General features: G+C 39.6%; 1 protein-coding gene across 7 annotated transcripts in view; it reads left to right on the top strand.

The window, feature by feature from the left end:
* The first annotated feature begins 7,908 nt into the window (after positions 1-7,908).
* The window catches only part of LOC103045710 (protein mono-ADP-ribosyltransferase PARP6), a 57,407-nt gene continuing 46,859 nt past the window's right edge, over positions 7,909-18,456 (top strand). For 3 of the 7 annotated variants that reach the window (XM_049473603.1, XM_049473604.1, XM_049473600.1), the window contains exon 1: positions 7,910-8,224. The gene's annotated coding sequence lies outside the window, so the exon portion shown is untranslated. Of the gene's footprint in view, positions 8,225-8,426; positions 8,493-13,564; positions 13,768-18,456 lie in introns of those variants that run through there. The other 4 variants (XM_049473602.1, XM_049473605.1, XM_049473601.1 and 1 more) reach the window with 3 other exon arrangements.

The following is an 18,456-nucleotide window of genomic DNA, read 5'->3' as shown; positions in this document are numbered from 1 at the left end:
CACACACGCACACACACACGCACACACACACACACACACACACACAGACACATTTACACTAAACATCCCACTCTTTCTCATACACACACAGTGGTCCTGAGCCCAGGACCAACCGGTCTTAAGTGGGAGACTGCCGCTTCCCCACCTGAGCGCCCCTACCTCCCCACAGGGAGGGCACCCAGAATCCCGGAATGCCAACCAGACACCCCAACACGGACCAAACCACCACCCCCCACGACGGCGCGCCCAAGAGAGGCATAGACCCTCCCCAGCGCAGGGAGGGACCCAAACAGGCGACAGACGCCCACGGGCACCAGGGCCCCGGACTCCGCACCCCGACCGCCACAGGGGAACCCAGCCAACCGGACAGGGCCAGCACCCACCACCATGGGCCCCCCAGACCCACACCCCAAGACCACAAGAGCATACATCCAGGCCCCCCCCACCAACAACCAGGGCCCGCACACAGAAATCACCAAGCGGCAGCCACCGTCCCCAGTCCAAGAGCCATCAGACACCCGAATCCCCTGACCCCCCCCCCCCCCAGCCACCTGCCGGACGCACCAGGAGACACGACTACAGCCGCCCACCCCCATCATGTGATGGAGCTGATCAGTGGGAACCAGAGAGATTCAAATGTAGCCAATTGGTTTTTTGAGGTTGCAGACATTCTTTCCAGACTAATGTGGTCTAAAAGTAAATTTCTATAGTGATTTATGCATAAATCATTTTTTGATTTCCTCTTCATGAGGATAGTTTTCTTAGCGATGCATAAGACAGTGAGAACTATGTGCAATATATTTGTTTCCATGTTTAGTTCACTTACATCACCTAAAATGCATAGTTTGGGTGAAGCTGGGATATTGCAATTAAACCAGGTAGATAAGTCTTCACATATCATCTGCCAGAATCTCTGAACAGGCATGCAAAACCATATAGCATGTATATAATTCTCAATATGATTGCCCGAACAGTTAGTGCATATATTTGTTTCTCTAAGGCCCATTTGGAACATTCTATGCCCTGTATAATGTGTTCTATGGAGAATTTTGTATTGTATGAGTTGTAAATTTGGACTTTTCATCATTTTGAAATTGTTTAAACATATCTGTGTCCAAAAGTTCTTATCTGGGTTCATGGAGAGATCTCGATCCCATTTTGTAATTGGGAGGGATATTGAATCATTAATTTTGGATAATAACTTATATATTTTTGATAACAATTTAGGAGTATAGAGATTCATGAACTCTTTTATCAATACTGGGATTTCTAATGTTTGATTATTTAAATTAAATCTTGCTTGTATAATGGACTTCAATTGTAGATACTCCAGAAATTTGCTACTGCTAATTTCGTATTTTGAAATAAGATCTTCAAATGACATAAAGGTCCCCTCCTGTATAACATGTTCTAAATTCTTAATTCCTTTCTCTTGCCATTGTGAAAAATTAATAACTGTTTTTTTCTGACATATATCTGGGTTGTTCCAAATGGGTGTCCTTTTACATGGTATTAGTGAAGACTTAGCTATCTTTAAAAACTCCCACCAAGCTGTCAGAGTGGTGTTTATGTTTAGGCTTTTAAAGCAGCTATAGTGTTTAATACTGGAGCTAATGAAAGGTAAGTCAGAGATTTTCACTTTTCCACTGAGTGTTTGTTCTAGGTCCAGCCATGGGCTGCCTAAAGGGTTTGTTTTAATCCAACTTGTAACATATTGCAATCTATTGGCTAAAAAATAGTGATAGAAGTTTGGTAGTTCTAGACCACCATGGCATTTTAGCTTCTGTAAAGTCTTCAAACTTATTCTCGATGTTTTGTTCTTCCATAAAAAAATTGAAATGTTTGAGTCTAATGACTTAAACCAAGCAGCAGGAGGTTTATTAGGGATTAATGAAAACAAATAATTGATTTTAGGTAGAATCAGCATTTTTACAGTAGCAACTCTCCCAATAAGAGATATAGGTAGAGAATTCCATCGTGTGAGATCGTCCTCTATTGTTTTTAGTAGAGGAATATGATTCAATCGTATCAGGTCTGATAGCTTGGGGGAAAAATGTATACCTAAATATTTAATGTTGCCCGACTGTAGTGAAGTAGTGCTCTGAAATGTACAATTCAGAGGTAGAACTGTTGATTTACTCCAGTTAATGGAATAATCTGATACAGATGAGAACTTATCTATGAGTGTGATTGTCTTTAGCAGAGAAGTTTGTGAGTCCCTAAGGAAAAGTAATACATCATCAGCATAAAGGCTTATCTTATGGTCTGTATTTTCTGTTTGAATTCCTTTAATATCTATACTTTGTCGTATTTTAGCTGCTAGTGGTTCAATAAAAAATACAAAAAGTGAGGGAGAGAGCGGGCAGCCCTGTCTGGTGCCTCTCTGCAAACTAAAGCTTTGTGAAATAAGATCATTTGTCCTAACCCGTGCATTGGGAGAGCTATATAATGTTTCAATCCAGTTTATGAAGGATGGACCAAATCCAAATTTATTTAGAACTGCTAACAGAAATTTCCAATTTACCCGGTCGAATGCTTTCTCTGCATCTAAAGAGACAACTATGGTTTCTAATTTGTTAATGGAACAGTAATCTATTACATTTATTAGTCGACGTGTGTTATCGGCTGAGTGCCGGCCTTTGATAAAACCTGTTTGGTACGAATGTATAATGGATGGAGTGATTTTTTCTAACCTCCTTACAAGAACTTTGCAAATTATTTTAAGGTCTACATTTATAAGCGAAATTGGGCGATAGCTGGATGGGAGTGTTGGATCTTTGCCTGGTTTAAGAAGCAAGGTAATGTTGGCAGAGTTCATGTTTGGAGATATTATGCGGTCCTTCTTGATTTGAGTGACCATTCTAAAAAAATGGGTTCTAACACAGACCAGAATTCTTTATATAACCCTGCAGGAAAGCCATCTGGACCTGGAGCTTTATTATTTGGGAGATCCTGTATTGCTTTAAAGAATTCGGAAGATGAAAAAGGTGAATCAAGAGTCATAACCTGTTCCTCATCTAGTTTAGGTAGATTTATATTTTTCAAAAATTCTTCAATGTCAGCATCAGATGGATTCATCTGTGATGAGTATAATGCCTCATAAAAGTCTTTAAAATTGTTATTAATTTCTTGTGGGTCATGAGTAATGTTACCAACAGAGTCTTTAATTGAAGAAATAGCTGTTTTTTCTTTATTTAGTTTTAATTGGTTTGCCAGGAATTTTCCAGATTTATTTCCATGCTCGAAGTTTTCCAAACGCAGCCTCTGCAACATAAATTGTGTCTTTTTATCAATGATTTCATTTAGTTCCAATCTTAATTTCCGCAGGGTGTTAATTATATGTTCTTGTGGTGAAGCAGCATAGGCAGTTTCTAAAGATTTTATTTTCTGTTCCAATTCTGACACACGAGTTTTTTCTTTAATTTTCTTATGTGCGCAGTAAGATATTATTTTACCCCGCATTACTGCCTTCCCTGCTTCCCAAAGAACACATGGCGATATTCCAGGCAGGTCATTATGTTCTAAATATATAGCCCACTCTTTTTTGAAGTAATTAATGAAATCTTGTTCGTTAAGTAATGATGTATTAAATCTCCAGTTCCTAGCTGGTGGTATAACTCTTTTCCGTGTCAAAGACATAGACACCGGTGCGTGATCGCTAATAATGATAGGGTGAATTTGAGTGTCTGTGATTTCCTTCATCATAGAGCGGCTAACTAAAAAGTAATCTAAGCGAGAGTGAGATTTATGTACGTGTGAGAAAAAACTATACTCTCTCAGAGTGGGGTGATGTGAACGCCAAGCATCGCATAGACCAAAATCCTTCATGTACTGTTTAAGAATGTCTGCAGACTGCCAGTTCCTTTGACTCACTGCTGTACTGAGCCTGTCAATCTCTTCATTAAGTACCAAGTTGAAGTCTCTTCCTATCACCAGTGTGGTGTCAGAGTGATCAGAAAGTAAAGTGAAAAAGGTATGAAAGAAGGAGGGGTCATCAACATTTGGGGCATATATATTAGCAATGCAAAAATTAATATTTTGAATAGATAAATTAAGTATTATAAATCTGCCTTCTGGGTCTGATATAGTATTTCTGATGGTGAAGTTTAACTTTTTGTTAATCAATATAGCTACACCTCTTTGTTTGGAGTTATAACAGGCTGAGTATGTGTGAGGAAACTGTGGAAAGGAGAATGTTTGCGCAGATGTTTTAGATACATGTGTCTCCTGTAGAAACACAATGTCAGACTTTAAATCATTTAACCGATGGGCAATTTTTACCCTCTTTTCCCCCGAACCAGCTCCACGTACATTCCATGAGACAAACCTCAGCATGCTCATATTTGAGTTACCTGGGAAAGTCACGTGTGCTCACTAACGGTGTGTGTGCGTGTGTGTGTGCTCTCGCATGTAACCTGTATGACTGTGTGCTCGTGTGGTAAACATGTTGGGTGCAAAAAACAAACAAACAAAAACAAAAAATATATATACTGATTGACCCGGCATTAATAGTTATAAACAGACATATCTAATGAGCTTTTAGCGGAGAAGGAGTGAAAGAGTTAGAACAGACGTGTTTGTATACAGATCACCTGGTCAGTACAGCCATGGCGTGGTTTTCTGGTCGCGGTGAAGCTGTCCGTTCACGTAGAGTTTATCCACCGCGATGATATGGAGTCAAATTGGGGTCTTTAATGCTGACGAGAAAATAAAACTGTCACAAAAAAAATCTCCACGAATTGCAAAAAAAATCTAATTTTGCAAACAAAGAAGAGAACATAAGTTACCTTTTTCAATTGTAATATTTTTTTTAGAATTAATCTTTTGCAAAAACACTTTTTCTTTGCGTTTTGCACTTTGCGTTCCTTTTTTCTCTTTGCAATACTTTCCCTCCTTTGCGTTCCTCCGTTTTGTTTGCGAGTCTATTTTGACCCCTTTTTGACGTGGGGGCGTGGGGAGAGGAGAGGGGCGTGGCTATGGAGGAACGCATCATCAGCTGGAGCCTCTGCTCTGCCTAGACGCTAACCAGGCTGAACAACAGCTATTTAACAGTTATAATTCATAAGTTAATTCTAATCATTTATTTTACATATACCTAACTACTGAATTATATAATATTGTTGTTTTCAGTTAAATTAAGCAAAACGCTGAATTTTAGCTTCTTTTTTATCCAGCGTTCTTGCTGCAGTTACACGCGGCCGCCTGTAGATGGTGGATTTTAACAGTGAAAAACGCCATTAAAACACAACGCTGCAAAAACGATCTAAATAAAAAGGAAAAACACAGAACGTTTAATTTGTACCACGGCCGGGAAACTTACTATTTTCTTGATGGAACCATATACTCTGTAAACACTCAGAATAAAAAAGTAAAACACAGAAAGACCTCCAAGTTTATTTAAACTTCAATGTAATATAGATAAAATAAAACAATAAAACAGAACATAACAAAAAAGAATATTAATGTTCAATTTCCAGTGTGATTATACAAAATATCAAAAGTAATATTTGCTCTTTAGTGTGAGGTACTGTATCTTACATCTGACATTTAAATGTTTTCCTGTTTTCTATTATTATTTTAATAATTAATATATTTTTGCTTTTAGGATAACTTAATATGGGCACACTGCACATGTGTGTCTAACCTTATCTCACAGTCTCCTCTTTTTTATTTTTCTCTCATGTGTTTGTGTGTATCTGTATAAAAGTTCCTGGAACAGACTAATTTCCACAGGGAGATTAATACATTATTTTTTATGCTATGTTCGGTTTTATTATCTTATTTTATCTATATTATTTTGAAGTCCAAATTAAACCTTCTGTGTTTTCCTTTTTATTTAGATCGTTTTTGCAGCGTTGTGTTTTAATGGCGTTTTTCATTGTTAAAATCCACCATCTACAGGCGGCCGCGTGTATCTGCAGCAAGAACGCTGGATAAAAAAGAAGCTAAAATTCAGCGTTTTGCTTAATTTAACTAAAAACAACAATATTATATAATTCAGTAGTTAGGTATATGTAAAATAAATGATTAGAATTAACTTATGAATTATAACTGTTAAATAGCTGTTGTTCAGCCTGGTTAGCATCTAGGCTGAGCAGAGACTCCAGCTGATGACGCGTTCCTCCATAGCCACGCCCCTCTCCTCTCCCCACGCCCCCACGTCAAAAAGGGGTCAAAATAGACTCGCAAACAAAACGGAGGAACGCAAAGGAGGGAAAGTATTGCAAAGAGAAAAAAGGAACGCAAAGTGCAAAACGCAAAGAAAAAGTGTTTTTGCAAAAGATTAATTCTAAAAAAAATATTACAATTGAAAAAGGTAACTTATGTTCTCTTCTTTGTTTGCAAAATTAGATTTTTTTTGCAATTCGTGGACATTTTTTTCGTGACAGTTTTATGTTCTCGTCAGCATTAAAGACCCCAATTTGACTCCATACGATGACAGCCCGAGAACCTTCCTGGATGTATTTTTTTCGGATAGGGAACAGAACTTTGCGTCGCTCCAGGATTTCTTTGGGAAACTGGTCGTTAACGCTGAAGTCCGTTCCCCTCAGCTCTCGCCCGCGGCTCTTCACCAGTTCCTTCTGTTTGAAGTGTTCAAACTTAGCCACGATGGGTCTGGATCGGTGTCCTCCGGGTCGTTTAGTTCCTATGCGGTGAACGCGAGCGAAGGTGATGGTCTTCACGGTGTCCTCCGGAAGCTTCAAGTAAGTCTGTATGAACTCCTTCACTGTTGTCTCCGGGTTTTCCTCTTGCTTCTCTGGTAATCCAGAAAACACGAGGTTGTCTCTCATGCGGGCCTGGAGCTCGAGGACGGTCTCTTTTATTTTTTTTATTTTCCTCTGAGAGCTGGGTCATTCCCTTAGTGAGGGAGTTCACCGACTCTCTGAGGGCAGTGTTTTCCGCAGCGAGTGTTTCCACCTGCTGCTGGCTGAACTCCACAGACTCCCGCAATGCCTGAAACTCCTTATGGAGAATTTCCAGAATGGAAAGGCGAGCGTCGAAACTGGACAGCTAAGGACAGCTATCTATGGACTCCAGAATGTCCACCATATCGCTGGAATGAGAAGTAGCCCCAGGAGAATCTTCAGGGCGACTCCTCTTGGCGGACGGAGCTCCTTTTTTACCTGAGGGAGTCGGCGTTTTGTCTGGCTTCCCCATGACAACCCGGCCGAAACACTCGCAAATAAAAGTTTGCAGACTGTCCAGGTCCTCTTCGCCGTCCTCCAGTGCGCTTCAGGTAGTTATTATCTAACTAATATAAACTTTATAGCCTTTAAAGCTGTCTAAATCTAAGCTGGCTAATTAATCTATACAGCTAGTGTTTAGCAATCACTGCCTCGCTGCCTTGCTCAATACTGCCGAGATTCGCGTTAAGGTCTCGCGTTACCTCAGCATCTTAACTTTTTTTTAAATATCTAGAAAAGGGTTTTTAATTTGGCTGTATTAAAGAATGACATATGTAGGAATGTCCACAACATTTCAGATCCTGATAATCTAATTGTAGTGTGTAAATGGTTCACATGTGGTTATTTTAGATTTTTTGTAAACCTGTCTTAAAATGTAAGGGATACTGAACCTTCGTTGGGCTGGTGGGACGACTTTAAGCGGACTGAGGAAAATATCCCTTATTTTTAAATCTAAAACTTGACAGGTATGACCTTACACGCTTCTTTAACATCTAATGACACATTCTGATAATTTTATTATTTACTACTGAAAATATAATCCTTAATGGTGCTTTATTTCTCTTTTACTGTTCATAAAAAAAAAAAAATATATATATATATATATATATATCCAAATTCATATTATTGTGCCCCGGCCCATGAGGCAATCCGGTCAGCTGTGTGTCACGTGACCCCGCCTGCTGCTTCCTACAGCGCATGCGTGGCTCGCTCTGTGTTGTCAGGCAAAAAAATAAAGGCAGCGCTGCGAGCAGCCAGATCTGCAACAGATAAACACAAACACACACACACACACACACACACACTCATACTCATACACTCTCTCCCACACACACACAGCTGACCGAGAGAGAGAGCAGAAAAGGGGATCTGCGGGAAAAGACAGGATGAAATGGAGATGTAATAGCGGGTGTTCTTCAGGGTTTTTTTATTCTGTGTGTTTCTGTATGATCTGAATGTGATTCTGAAGGAGAGGAGAGGAGAGGAGAGGAGAGGAGGACCAGGGACTGCGGCTCCATCTCCCTCCATCTTTCACCAAGGTAAGAGAGAGAGCGAGGGATGGAGGAGGATGAGGAGAGGAGGAGGAGGAGGTGGGGAAGGGGTGAATGCTGCTATCTGTGTTTCTGTAGCTCCTGTTTTAAGAAGGGAAAGATCAAGTCTGGGTCTGTATCGGAATGTGATATGAATTTGGGGGCTTTATGTGTGTGTATGTATGTGTGTGTGTGTGTGTGTGTGTTTCAGTGAGTGTGTGTGCAGGGGCAGTAGGAGAAGGAGGAGGATGAGGGGAGGGAGGAGGTGATGGAGAAGGTGAGAGGATGGAGAGGATGTGTTGAGTTATGAAACCTGTGCTGTTTGTGAATCAGCACACAGTACAGTATATGCTAGAGCTGCTCGATATTGGAAAAAACTCACACTGCGATATTTTGTTGCTCCACAACATAACATATAACATAAAGAATTTAGTGATATTTTAAAGAATTTCGACCAGATTTCTTCAGAAGTTAATGATTTAAGGTATTAATAATTAAGATCACAATATTAATAATGCACTCTAGGGTTGAGCGATATTGTAAAAAAAATCGCCTTATTCTTCAAATACAGCCCTTAAAAAAACTAAGAGACTACTTCCGTTTCTTAATCAGTTTCTCTGATTTTGCTATTTATAGGTTTATATTTGAGTAAAATGAACATTGTTGTTTTATTCTATAAACTACAAACAACATTACAAATAAAAATATTGTCATTTAGAGCATTTATTTGCAGAAAATGAGAAATTGCTGAAATAACCAAAAATATGCAGAGCTTTCAGGCCTCAAATAATGCAGAAAAAAATAATAACCCTGGTTTTTAATCACAGTTTTCATTAATCTTGGCATCATGTTCTCCTCCACCAGTCTTACACACTGCTTTTGGATAACTTTATGCCTTTATTCCTGGTGCAAAAATTCAAGCAGTTCAGTTTGGTTTGATGGCTTGTGATCATCCATCTTCCTCTTGATTATATTCCAGAGGTTTTCAATTTGGTAAAATCAAAGAAACTCATCCTTTTTTAAGTGATCTCTTATTTTTTTTCAGAGCTGTACATGAGCAATTCTCGATTACGATGTTTAGTTCTTACATAACAAGTTTTTTTTTTATTTATAAACAAAAAGCACAATTTAAAGTAATTCACAAGCTGTTGTTTCCTTTGCATTTAATTTCAAAATGTTTAGTTTTTTTAAGAATAGTAAGCAGTCCCCTTCAACCTTTCAGTTAAATATAAGGAAAAGGGTAAAATATAAAAATCACTGCCACATAGGACCACATCTTTACAGATTTCTGAAAGAAGCAAAGATGTACAATTTCCATTATCCCAATTTAAAATTTGCATTAAAACAGTAATTTGATTTATTAAATTATTTTGATAAATCTCCCAGCCCTAATGCACTCCATGTATCAAAGATTAGTATGATCAAATACAATCTGCATTTGGTGGATATGTTTAGATTAAGATTCTAGATTAGGAACGTTTTGGCATTATATGATGATACAGTGATCTGAAAAGATGTGGACCCCTCTTTATTAATCACTGGTTGATCAGATCAGCAATTTCAGTTAAATATATCATATATCAGACGAACACAGTGATATTTGAGGAGTAAAATTTACAGAAAGTGCGCAATAATTAGGCAGGTGCATAAATGTGGGCTCCCCAACAGACAAATAACATCAATATTTAGTAGATCCTCGTTTTGCAGAAATAACAGCCCCTAAACTCTTCCTACAGCTTCCAATGAGAGTCTGGTTGAAGCTTCTGGTTGAAGGTATTTTGGATCATTCTTCTTTATAAATCATCTCCAGTTCAGTCAGGTTTGATTCAGGTTTCTGATCATGAACAGCAGCTTTAAATCACACCACAGATTTATAATAATATTCAGGTCTGGAGACTGAGATGATCTGAGATGATCATTCCAGAACATTGTACTTGTTCCTCTGCATGATTTAGTGATTTAGTAGATTTAGAGCAGAGTTTAGTGTTTAGTGTTTAGGGTCGTTGTCTTGTTGAAGTATTCAGCCCCGGCACAGCTTTAACTTCAACTTTCTCACTGATTCTTCAACATTGTTCTGAAGAATCTGCTGATATTGACTGGAATCCATGAGACCCTCAACTTTAACAAGATTCCAGTACCTGCACTGATCACACAGCCCCACAGCATGATGAACCACCACCATGCACATGCACCACATGCATAAATAACCGCCTCCAAATAACTAAATTTTAGGTTCATCAGTCCACAGAACCTTCTAAACCATTCTAAAATGAAGCTGACTCGTTCAAATGTGCTTTAGCTTTACCTCAAGCGACTCTGTCTGTGGCTCAGAAAAGGCTTCTTCAGAATTACTCTCCCATACAGCCTCTCCTTGTGTAAAGTGAGCTGAATAGTGAATAGTGAACGATGCACAGTGACTCCATCTGCAGTAAGATGATGATGTAGGTGTTTGGAGCTCTGGAGATCTGTGGGTTCACTATGACTGTTCTCTCCATCCTTCTCCTCTGATTATCTGAGATTTTTCTTCTCATGATTGTGTTCCAATAATTAGTGGTAAGGATATTCAAATCAATATGCATGTCAATCAATTTATCCACATACCTAATTTAGTTAAAAGAATTATTGCATACTTTCTGTAAATCCTATAAACTTAAATGCACTTCTCAAATGTCACGGTGTTCATCTGCTATATGATATACTTAACTGAAATTGCTGATCCAAACAACAAATGATTTAAAAATGAAAATCATCAGGGGTGCTGTAAATAGACCTTATATTTAGAGGTATCTATAAAATTAGCTTAATTTTTTCCCCCGAATCTCATATAGATCTTTTTTAATTGCACTTGTGCACATTGTGATGTCGCTACATTCACGTATGTAGTAAACTAAAAACAACAACAAAATGGACATACTGTTTTCATTGGACAGCGACAATATTTATTTGTGTTGTGCAGCTGTGCATGATGAGCCTAAGATCAACATGTCTAATAGCCAGTGTCGGCCATAGGGGTACAACAGCCCTCAGTGTTGGGATGTCAAACTGTGGACCAGTGTTCTCTGGATGTGGGACCTTGGCTATATGCTATATGAGTGTTCCAGTTTTGATCCACAGCTAATCATCCAGTATCTGTACCTAACGTCACTAATGCAAAGATGTTAGATCTTTGGTATGTTGGGAGCTGTAGTGTATCAGGAGTGTAGTGTACTTCACCATTGGTGTGTTCAGTCTAATCAGCTGTTTGCATTGTGTGATGGTGGAGTTCTAACTACAGGGTTGGAATTAAATGTGACAAAATTGGAGAGACAATTTAGTTAAAATTAAAAATTGTAACACAAAAGAAGAGTGCAAAATTCTGCAGATAAATGTGTGTGTGCTGTATAAACTTCAGCAGTCTACCCACACACTGCAGCAATACAAGCAATGCATCTACATTTGACAAACATTTACATTTTAAATAGGTTTAGAATCACTTATTATAACCTTACTGTTTTTGTAACTCTATGCAAGCTTGTAAACATGTTTGCCTGACTGACAGTAGTTGAATGAATGAGTTGATTAGTATTAAAAGCAGAATACGAAGTTCAAGGAAGATTTTACATTAGAACTAGAGGTCAAAACAAGTCCTGCTTTAATCTAACCATTATAGTATAGTGACAGTCTGTATTCTGTATGTGTAATTACACTGATCATGCTAAAAAGTACTTTTTAAAACATGTATTATGGTGCATTTTCTTTTCAGAATGAATACATCTGTGGATTTATGAATTTCTTTAGTTTAATGATGCATGAATGAACAGATGAAGGCTTTCCTGTTTGCTGTTCTGATATCTATATGCCTCTGTTTGCAGTTGCTCAGGTAACCAGCAAAAGCTGCTATAGCCAGAAAAAGGGACCTACAAGACACTAGACTACACTGCAACTAATAATTTATTTTGGTAGTCGACTAATCTTATGCTTATTTTTTCAATTAGTCGATTAGTCAACAATTATTTCTGCCATGTCATCCATCTCTAAAATCAATAGAAACTGCTGAACATGAGTTTAAAAGACATTTAAATGTCTGGGTTGTTTAAATGTGGAATGTACTAATATTTAGTGAGTAAATATGTAATTTGTTGAGTTTGGCCACTTTTGGAGACAAACTAATTTAAGTCTAAACTGTGTGAGTGACCTATTTAATGTGGTATTGTTACAAATTAGAAATTAGTCGACAATGGAATTTGTAGTCGACAAATGTAATTAAGAGACATTGTCGATTATATCGACTAATCGTTGCAGCTCTACTAGACACCTTTGTTTTTAGAATCAATATGTTTGGTTTTGCAGGAATGGTAGCAGAAGCTCAGTGATGCCATTTTTCATAACATTTTGCCGTCTTACCACTCAGGAACCCTACTATATTCATTAAAAAGGGCTGCTGCTTTAAATGAAATCCAGCAATAAAACTTGCCATTCCACTGACCTTGTTTTTAAGTACCACCCTAAATACACAAATCAATCAGTCATGATTAGAAATGAAGCACTGGTATAAGAGAGCTGAAAGTGTTTATTATTTTGGTTAGTGGTTATTATTAATTAGTCCCACTATCTAATGCTGTGATGGTAACAAAATTTGTACTGTATATTGTTGTAGATCGAACCATCTATAAAATAATTTTGTATTTATTACACTATAAGGTGCACTTAAAATTCTTTAATTTTCCCAAAAATCGTCAGTGCGCCTTATAATCTGGTGCTCCTTATGTATGAATTCTACCAGTCAGGTATTAAGGAGCAGTAAATCCACTCTGCTGAAATAAAGCATTATACAGGAGTTTCAGTTTAGCTTTTGAACAGCAGCTAACTGCAATAAGCGCTAGCTCTTTCGCCATTCAGAGGTGAGTATTATCAGTCTGTAGTCTGCTACTAACACCGGCTGCCACAGCTAGAGCATTATTAGCCATAGCTGCAAAGCGAGTTGTGCATTATTGTTCTGTAGCCTGCTACTAACCCCGGCTAGACCTGCTGGGGCAGCATTAGCATTAGCCGCTAACCGTGCTAAGCGCTATCTCTTTTGCTGTTCAGAGGTGAGTATCATCAGCCTGTAACCTGCGCGTTTACCGTGTTAAAACAAGCTAAAATCAGGAACTATGACTAGTACTTCTCTGTACGCCTGAAGGTGCGTCATGATATTTAATTTTATTCATAATCCTTTTAGAAGATTTGAAAATTTGAATATTCATTTAAGACATCACAGATTGAATAACACGCTATCAGAACAAATCTACACACTTCTATGCAGTCTCTCTCTCTCTCTCACACACACACACACACACTTTCTCCTGTTGTAGGTATGATTCATGGACGGTGATGGGAGCCAGCGATGTCTGTTGCTAGGATACATCTCTGCAGGGTGGAGAGTGTGTGATTAAGAGGACAGAAAGAGAGCGATTATAAAGTGGTGTGATTAGGCGGAGGAGAGACTAATGCTTTGGGGACTAAAATACTGATTGAAAATGGAAATACTGGGTCCAGTTGGCTTGGCTATCAGGTTTGACATGGAAAATAAGGTCAGCTTATTTGTTTCTACTCCACCATCATGAATATGTAGTTTCTCAGCAATCTTAGATTAAAGGTGTGCAATTAGTTCTTTTTAGAAGAAGAAACTTGAATAAGAACCACTCATTTTATTTATTCTTATTTATTTTAAGGATTTAAGGATTGGAAGGTAGGTTACAGATTAGCAGTGTGCCATATTGTATCATATCCTGATAATAGTGATATTTTGAAATGCAAATATATAATTTTCTTTTAACCAAATACCAGTACAAGTATGTGTATTTTTATACTTGCCGATACCGAATACCTACTTAGAATGAAGCAATTAGGAGCATTGTGTAATAGTGTGGTTCTAATGTAGTGCAATGCAACAGTTAAAATTAGTTAAAATTGTTTTGTATTTGCATTTAATTTTCCAAACAAGCATATTTTTAAGAAATTATGCTTAGATAAAATACACTGCTTCCATTTGTAAAGATGTTTGCCGTCAGTTAGTGTTAGCTAGCACAGAGCCGGCTGTGTGAGTAGCTACTGATTTACTGAGTAAAGCTCAGTGTCTTTCAGAGGCTCCACTAGATAGATAGATAGATAGATAGATAGATAGATAGATAGATAGATAGACAGATAGACAGATAGACAGATAGATAGACAGATAGATAGATAGATACTTTATTGATCCCCGGGGGGGATTAATCATTACTAAAGCCAGTCAGAGGGGTTAACTCACTCTTCCTGTTTGGATTCCAGTTGAAGCTGAAATGAAGCCGGCCTCTGGAGGCTGATAAGTTAATTTGCTGCAGCTGTGTGTTGTTGACCTGCATTTGAAGCTCACTGAATTCTGGAGCTGTGTTAAGTTTACAGCCTCTACTGCTGTCTGCCAGTAGAGTAGCAAAATGGACACTAGGGGGCACTCCAACTGCTCTCCAACTCACATTGCTGCACAGAGAGGTGTCTGAAGGCACTAAATAAATATCGGTCTTGTGTGCAGATCTTGGCCGATTTTCTAAAAAAGAAAATGTCAATAATTACCCTTATTAATCGAATTTTGACATTGCTGACTGGCCATAAGAGGCCATGTTCGTGGACAGAGTAGAAACACAACCGAAAAGATTTGGTTATCCAGCAGTAAAACTTCATTATTTTAAATGTTTGCTGTTTGGTGTGGTTAGTGGTGTTTGTTAGCTCTGCTTCTAAGAGTATGAGCTGAAGGAGAGCATTATTATTATCCGGTTAGTGGGGTTAAAATTCTTTATTATCTTTCCTCCATGAGTTTAAGCTACACATTCCATAATTATAAACAGCAGAAACTCCAGACTGGTTGAGCTGGAGGTTCTCTGGTTGCTGCTTCAGTACTGACTGGCTGCCAACGATGCTCAGTGTCTGCAGCTGGGCTCCAGCTCTAGAGTGACATCTAGCAGTTAAACAGTTAACAGAGGCCTCCTGTGGAAGTGAACCAAACAGTGCTGCTGTTAACCTGAACTTCCGAATATGAGCTGATCACCTCACAACTTATACAGGTGTGGGTGTACCGACTTGAGGTCTTGCTCTTGTTTTAGATTTTTTTTTATTTGTTCTTGCATTTTATTACCTATGAAATATTAAAAGAATGACCAGGTCTTATAAATGCCCGAAAAGACCATTGGAGCCAACACAGCATTTTTCTGTGTTGATTATTAAAGCATTTGTACTGGGTTCAAGACTCTGTCTGTGACAAAGAAATGTAGACCCCAGAGATCAGTTCATGAACTCTTGGTTTCTTATTGCATCCTATTTAAAATGAATTCAGTCTAAAGTAGCTGCTGCTGTGAACACTGATCATAAAGTAGCTAGATATCCTAACCCAGCATTCTAACAGGCTATTTAACATTATTTAGAGTAGGGGGTTTTAATAAAAAAATCAGTATATTCCAGTTGGAGAAAAATTTGTCAGTCCAAGGTCCGGACCGTCGCCATTTTAACTTGTGTTATGATTTAGTGCTATTAGCAGCTAAAAAGCACTAGTAAAGTCAAGCTGTTTTATTGTCAATACTGCAGGATGTACAGGACATACAGACAATTAAAATAACATTACTCTCCTTTGCAAAAATTACAGCAAGTACAGAAAATAAGATTATAAAAAAAAGAATGGAAGACACTAGGGGTGTGACGAGACACTAATATCACGAGACGAGACGAGACACAATATTGGGGGTCACAAGAACGAGACGAGACGAGATTTAAAAATAAAAAATTAAAGAAAACGTCAAAAATGAAAAATGTCTTGAAAAGACTTTTATTTGACCAAATCATATTAGCAAACTTAACAAGACTGGTTTCTCTCACACATTGATTCTATAAGAAATAGAAATAAGAATAATAAAAATAAAACTTTTCTAGGTCTTATATAGTGCAAACAATAAGTGCAAACCACAACCAGTCATATTAAGCCTATGGTTTGTGTTTTTTTTCTCCTAAATCTCTTGTAATTTAACTATTCATAACCATAAAACAGAGACAGGGCATGTTTTTAATACAGTACAGAGTCTTGTTGGTCACTCTGTTACCGTTTATTGTTTCCACTGTAGCCAAAATGCAGCCAGACATACAATTTAAAAGTAGCAGAAGCATCTTCTATACAAATGCCCGAATTTTCCTCTTCTGCTGAGAGCTGCTCTCCACCATACTCTATTGCTATCGCTACTGGGTTGCCAGATCCCTCTTAAAAAGTCTACATTTAACTGTTTTTTTTGCCCCGCGAGACAGGTTTAAGCCTGATGAGAAATATCGTTCATTTTAATCTCGCGGCACGAGATCTCGTCAGACCCCTAGAAGACACTATAGGTAAATAGACAATAGTGCAATAGTGATGGTGGGGGGTGATTATGAGGGAATAACAGTGCAAGTATAAACAACAAGTATAACAGTGTGCAAATATAGTAAAGTCCTTAAAACTTCACAGTTGTAGTGAGTATGTTTCTGAAACGTTTTGAAACCTTTTTAAGAAAGTTCCAGTTCTCTGTGTGTTCTAGTACAGAGTTTCAGTACTGTGTTGGTGGGGAAAGTGGGTTCAGGATGCTGAGTGAGTGTGTGCTGGGGGCAGGATTGGGAGAGAGTTCAGCATCCTCACAGCCTGATGGATGGAGCTGTCTCACAGTCAGCTGGCCCTAGCCACAGTCTCTCCACAGTCTCCTCCCTGATGGCAGCAAGCTGAAGAAGCTGTGGCGTTAGTTGGGGATGGAAGGAGTTGGACTGAGTTAGGGATGGGGTGAGTTGGGGATGGGGTGAGATGGGGATGGGTGAGTTGGGAATGGGGTGAGTTGGGGATGGGGTGAGTTGTGGATAGGGTGAGTTGGAGATGGGGTTAGTTGGGGATGAGAGGAGTTGGGGATGAGAGGAGTTGGGGATGGGAGGAGTTGGGGATGGGGTGAGTTGGGGATGGGAGGAGTTGGGGATGGGGTGAGTTGGGAATGGAAGGAGTTGGCTATGCGCTTAGTTGGGATGGGTGGAGTTGGGCATGGGAGGAGTTAGGATGGGGTGAGATGGGGATGGGGTAAGATGGAGATGGGGTTAGTTGGGGAATGGAAGGAGTTGGGGAGGGGGTTAGTTGGGATGGGTGGTGTTGGGGATGGGGTGAGTTGGGCATGGAGTGAGTTGGGGATGGAAGGAGTTCTGGATGAAAGGAGTTGTGAGTTGGAGATGGGGTTAGTTGGGGATGAGAGGAGTTGGGGATGAGAGGAGTTGGGGATGGGAGGAGTTGGGGATGGGGTGAGTTGGGGATGGGAGGAGTTGGGGATGGGGTGAGTTGGGAATGGAAGGAGTTGGCTATGCGCTTAGTTGGGATGGGTGGAGTTGGGGAATGGAAGGAGTTGGCTATGCGCTTAGTTGGGATGGGTGGAGTTGGGGAATGGAAGGAGTTGGGGAGGGGGTTAGTTGGGATGGGTGGTGTTGGGGATGGGGTGAGTTGGGCATGGAGTGAGTTGGGGATGGAAGGAGTTCTGGATGAAAGGAGTTGTGAGTTGGAGATGGGGTTAGTTGGGGATGAGAGGAGTTGGGGATGAGAGGAGTTGGGGATGGGAGGAGTTGGGGATGGGGTGAGTTGGGGATGGGAGGAGTTGGCTATGCGCTTAGTTGGGATGGGTGGAGTTGGGGAATGGAAGGAGTTGGGGAGGGGGTTAGTTGGGATGGGTGGTGTTGGGGATGGGGTGAGTTGGGCATGGAGTGAGTTGGGGATGGAAGGAGTTCTGGATGAAAGGAGTTGTGAGTTGGAGATGGGGTTAGTTGGGGATGAGAGGAGTTGGGGATGAGAGGAGTTGGGGATGGGAGGAGTTGGGGATGGGGTGAGTTGGGGATGGGAGGAGTTGGGGATGGGGTGAGTTGGGAATGGAAGGAGTTGGCTATGCGCTTAGTTGGGATGGGTGGAGTTGGGCATGGGAGGAGTTAGGATGGGGTGAGATGGGGATGGGGTAAGATGGAGATGGGGTTAGTTGGGGAATGGAAGGAGTTGGGGAGGGGGTTAGTTGGGGATGGGAGGAGTTGGGGATGGGGTGAGTTGAGCATGGGGTGCTTTGGGGATGGAAGGAGTTGGCCATTGGGTAAGTTGGGTGGTAATGCTGTTTTATAGAATAACTCAAATATGGTGATTTACTGTGTTAAAGCACAATTTTAATAAGTAGAACAATAATGATGGTAATTTTCTTTTTGTCTGTTTTGGTTGTTTTGCA

Source organism: Astyanax mexicanus, unplaced genomic scaffold (assembly GCF_023375975.1).
Source record: "Astyanax mexicanus isolate ESR-SI-001 unplaced genomic scaffold, AstMex3_surface scaffold_40, whole genome shotgun sequence".
NCBI lineage: Eukaryota > Metazoa > Chordata > Actinopteri > Characiformes > Acestrorhamphidae > Astyanax > Astyanax mexicanus.
Note: the sequence above shows the minus strand (reverse complement) of the source record. Positions and strands in the feature narration are given on the sequence as shown.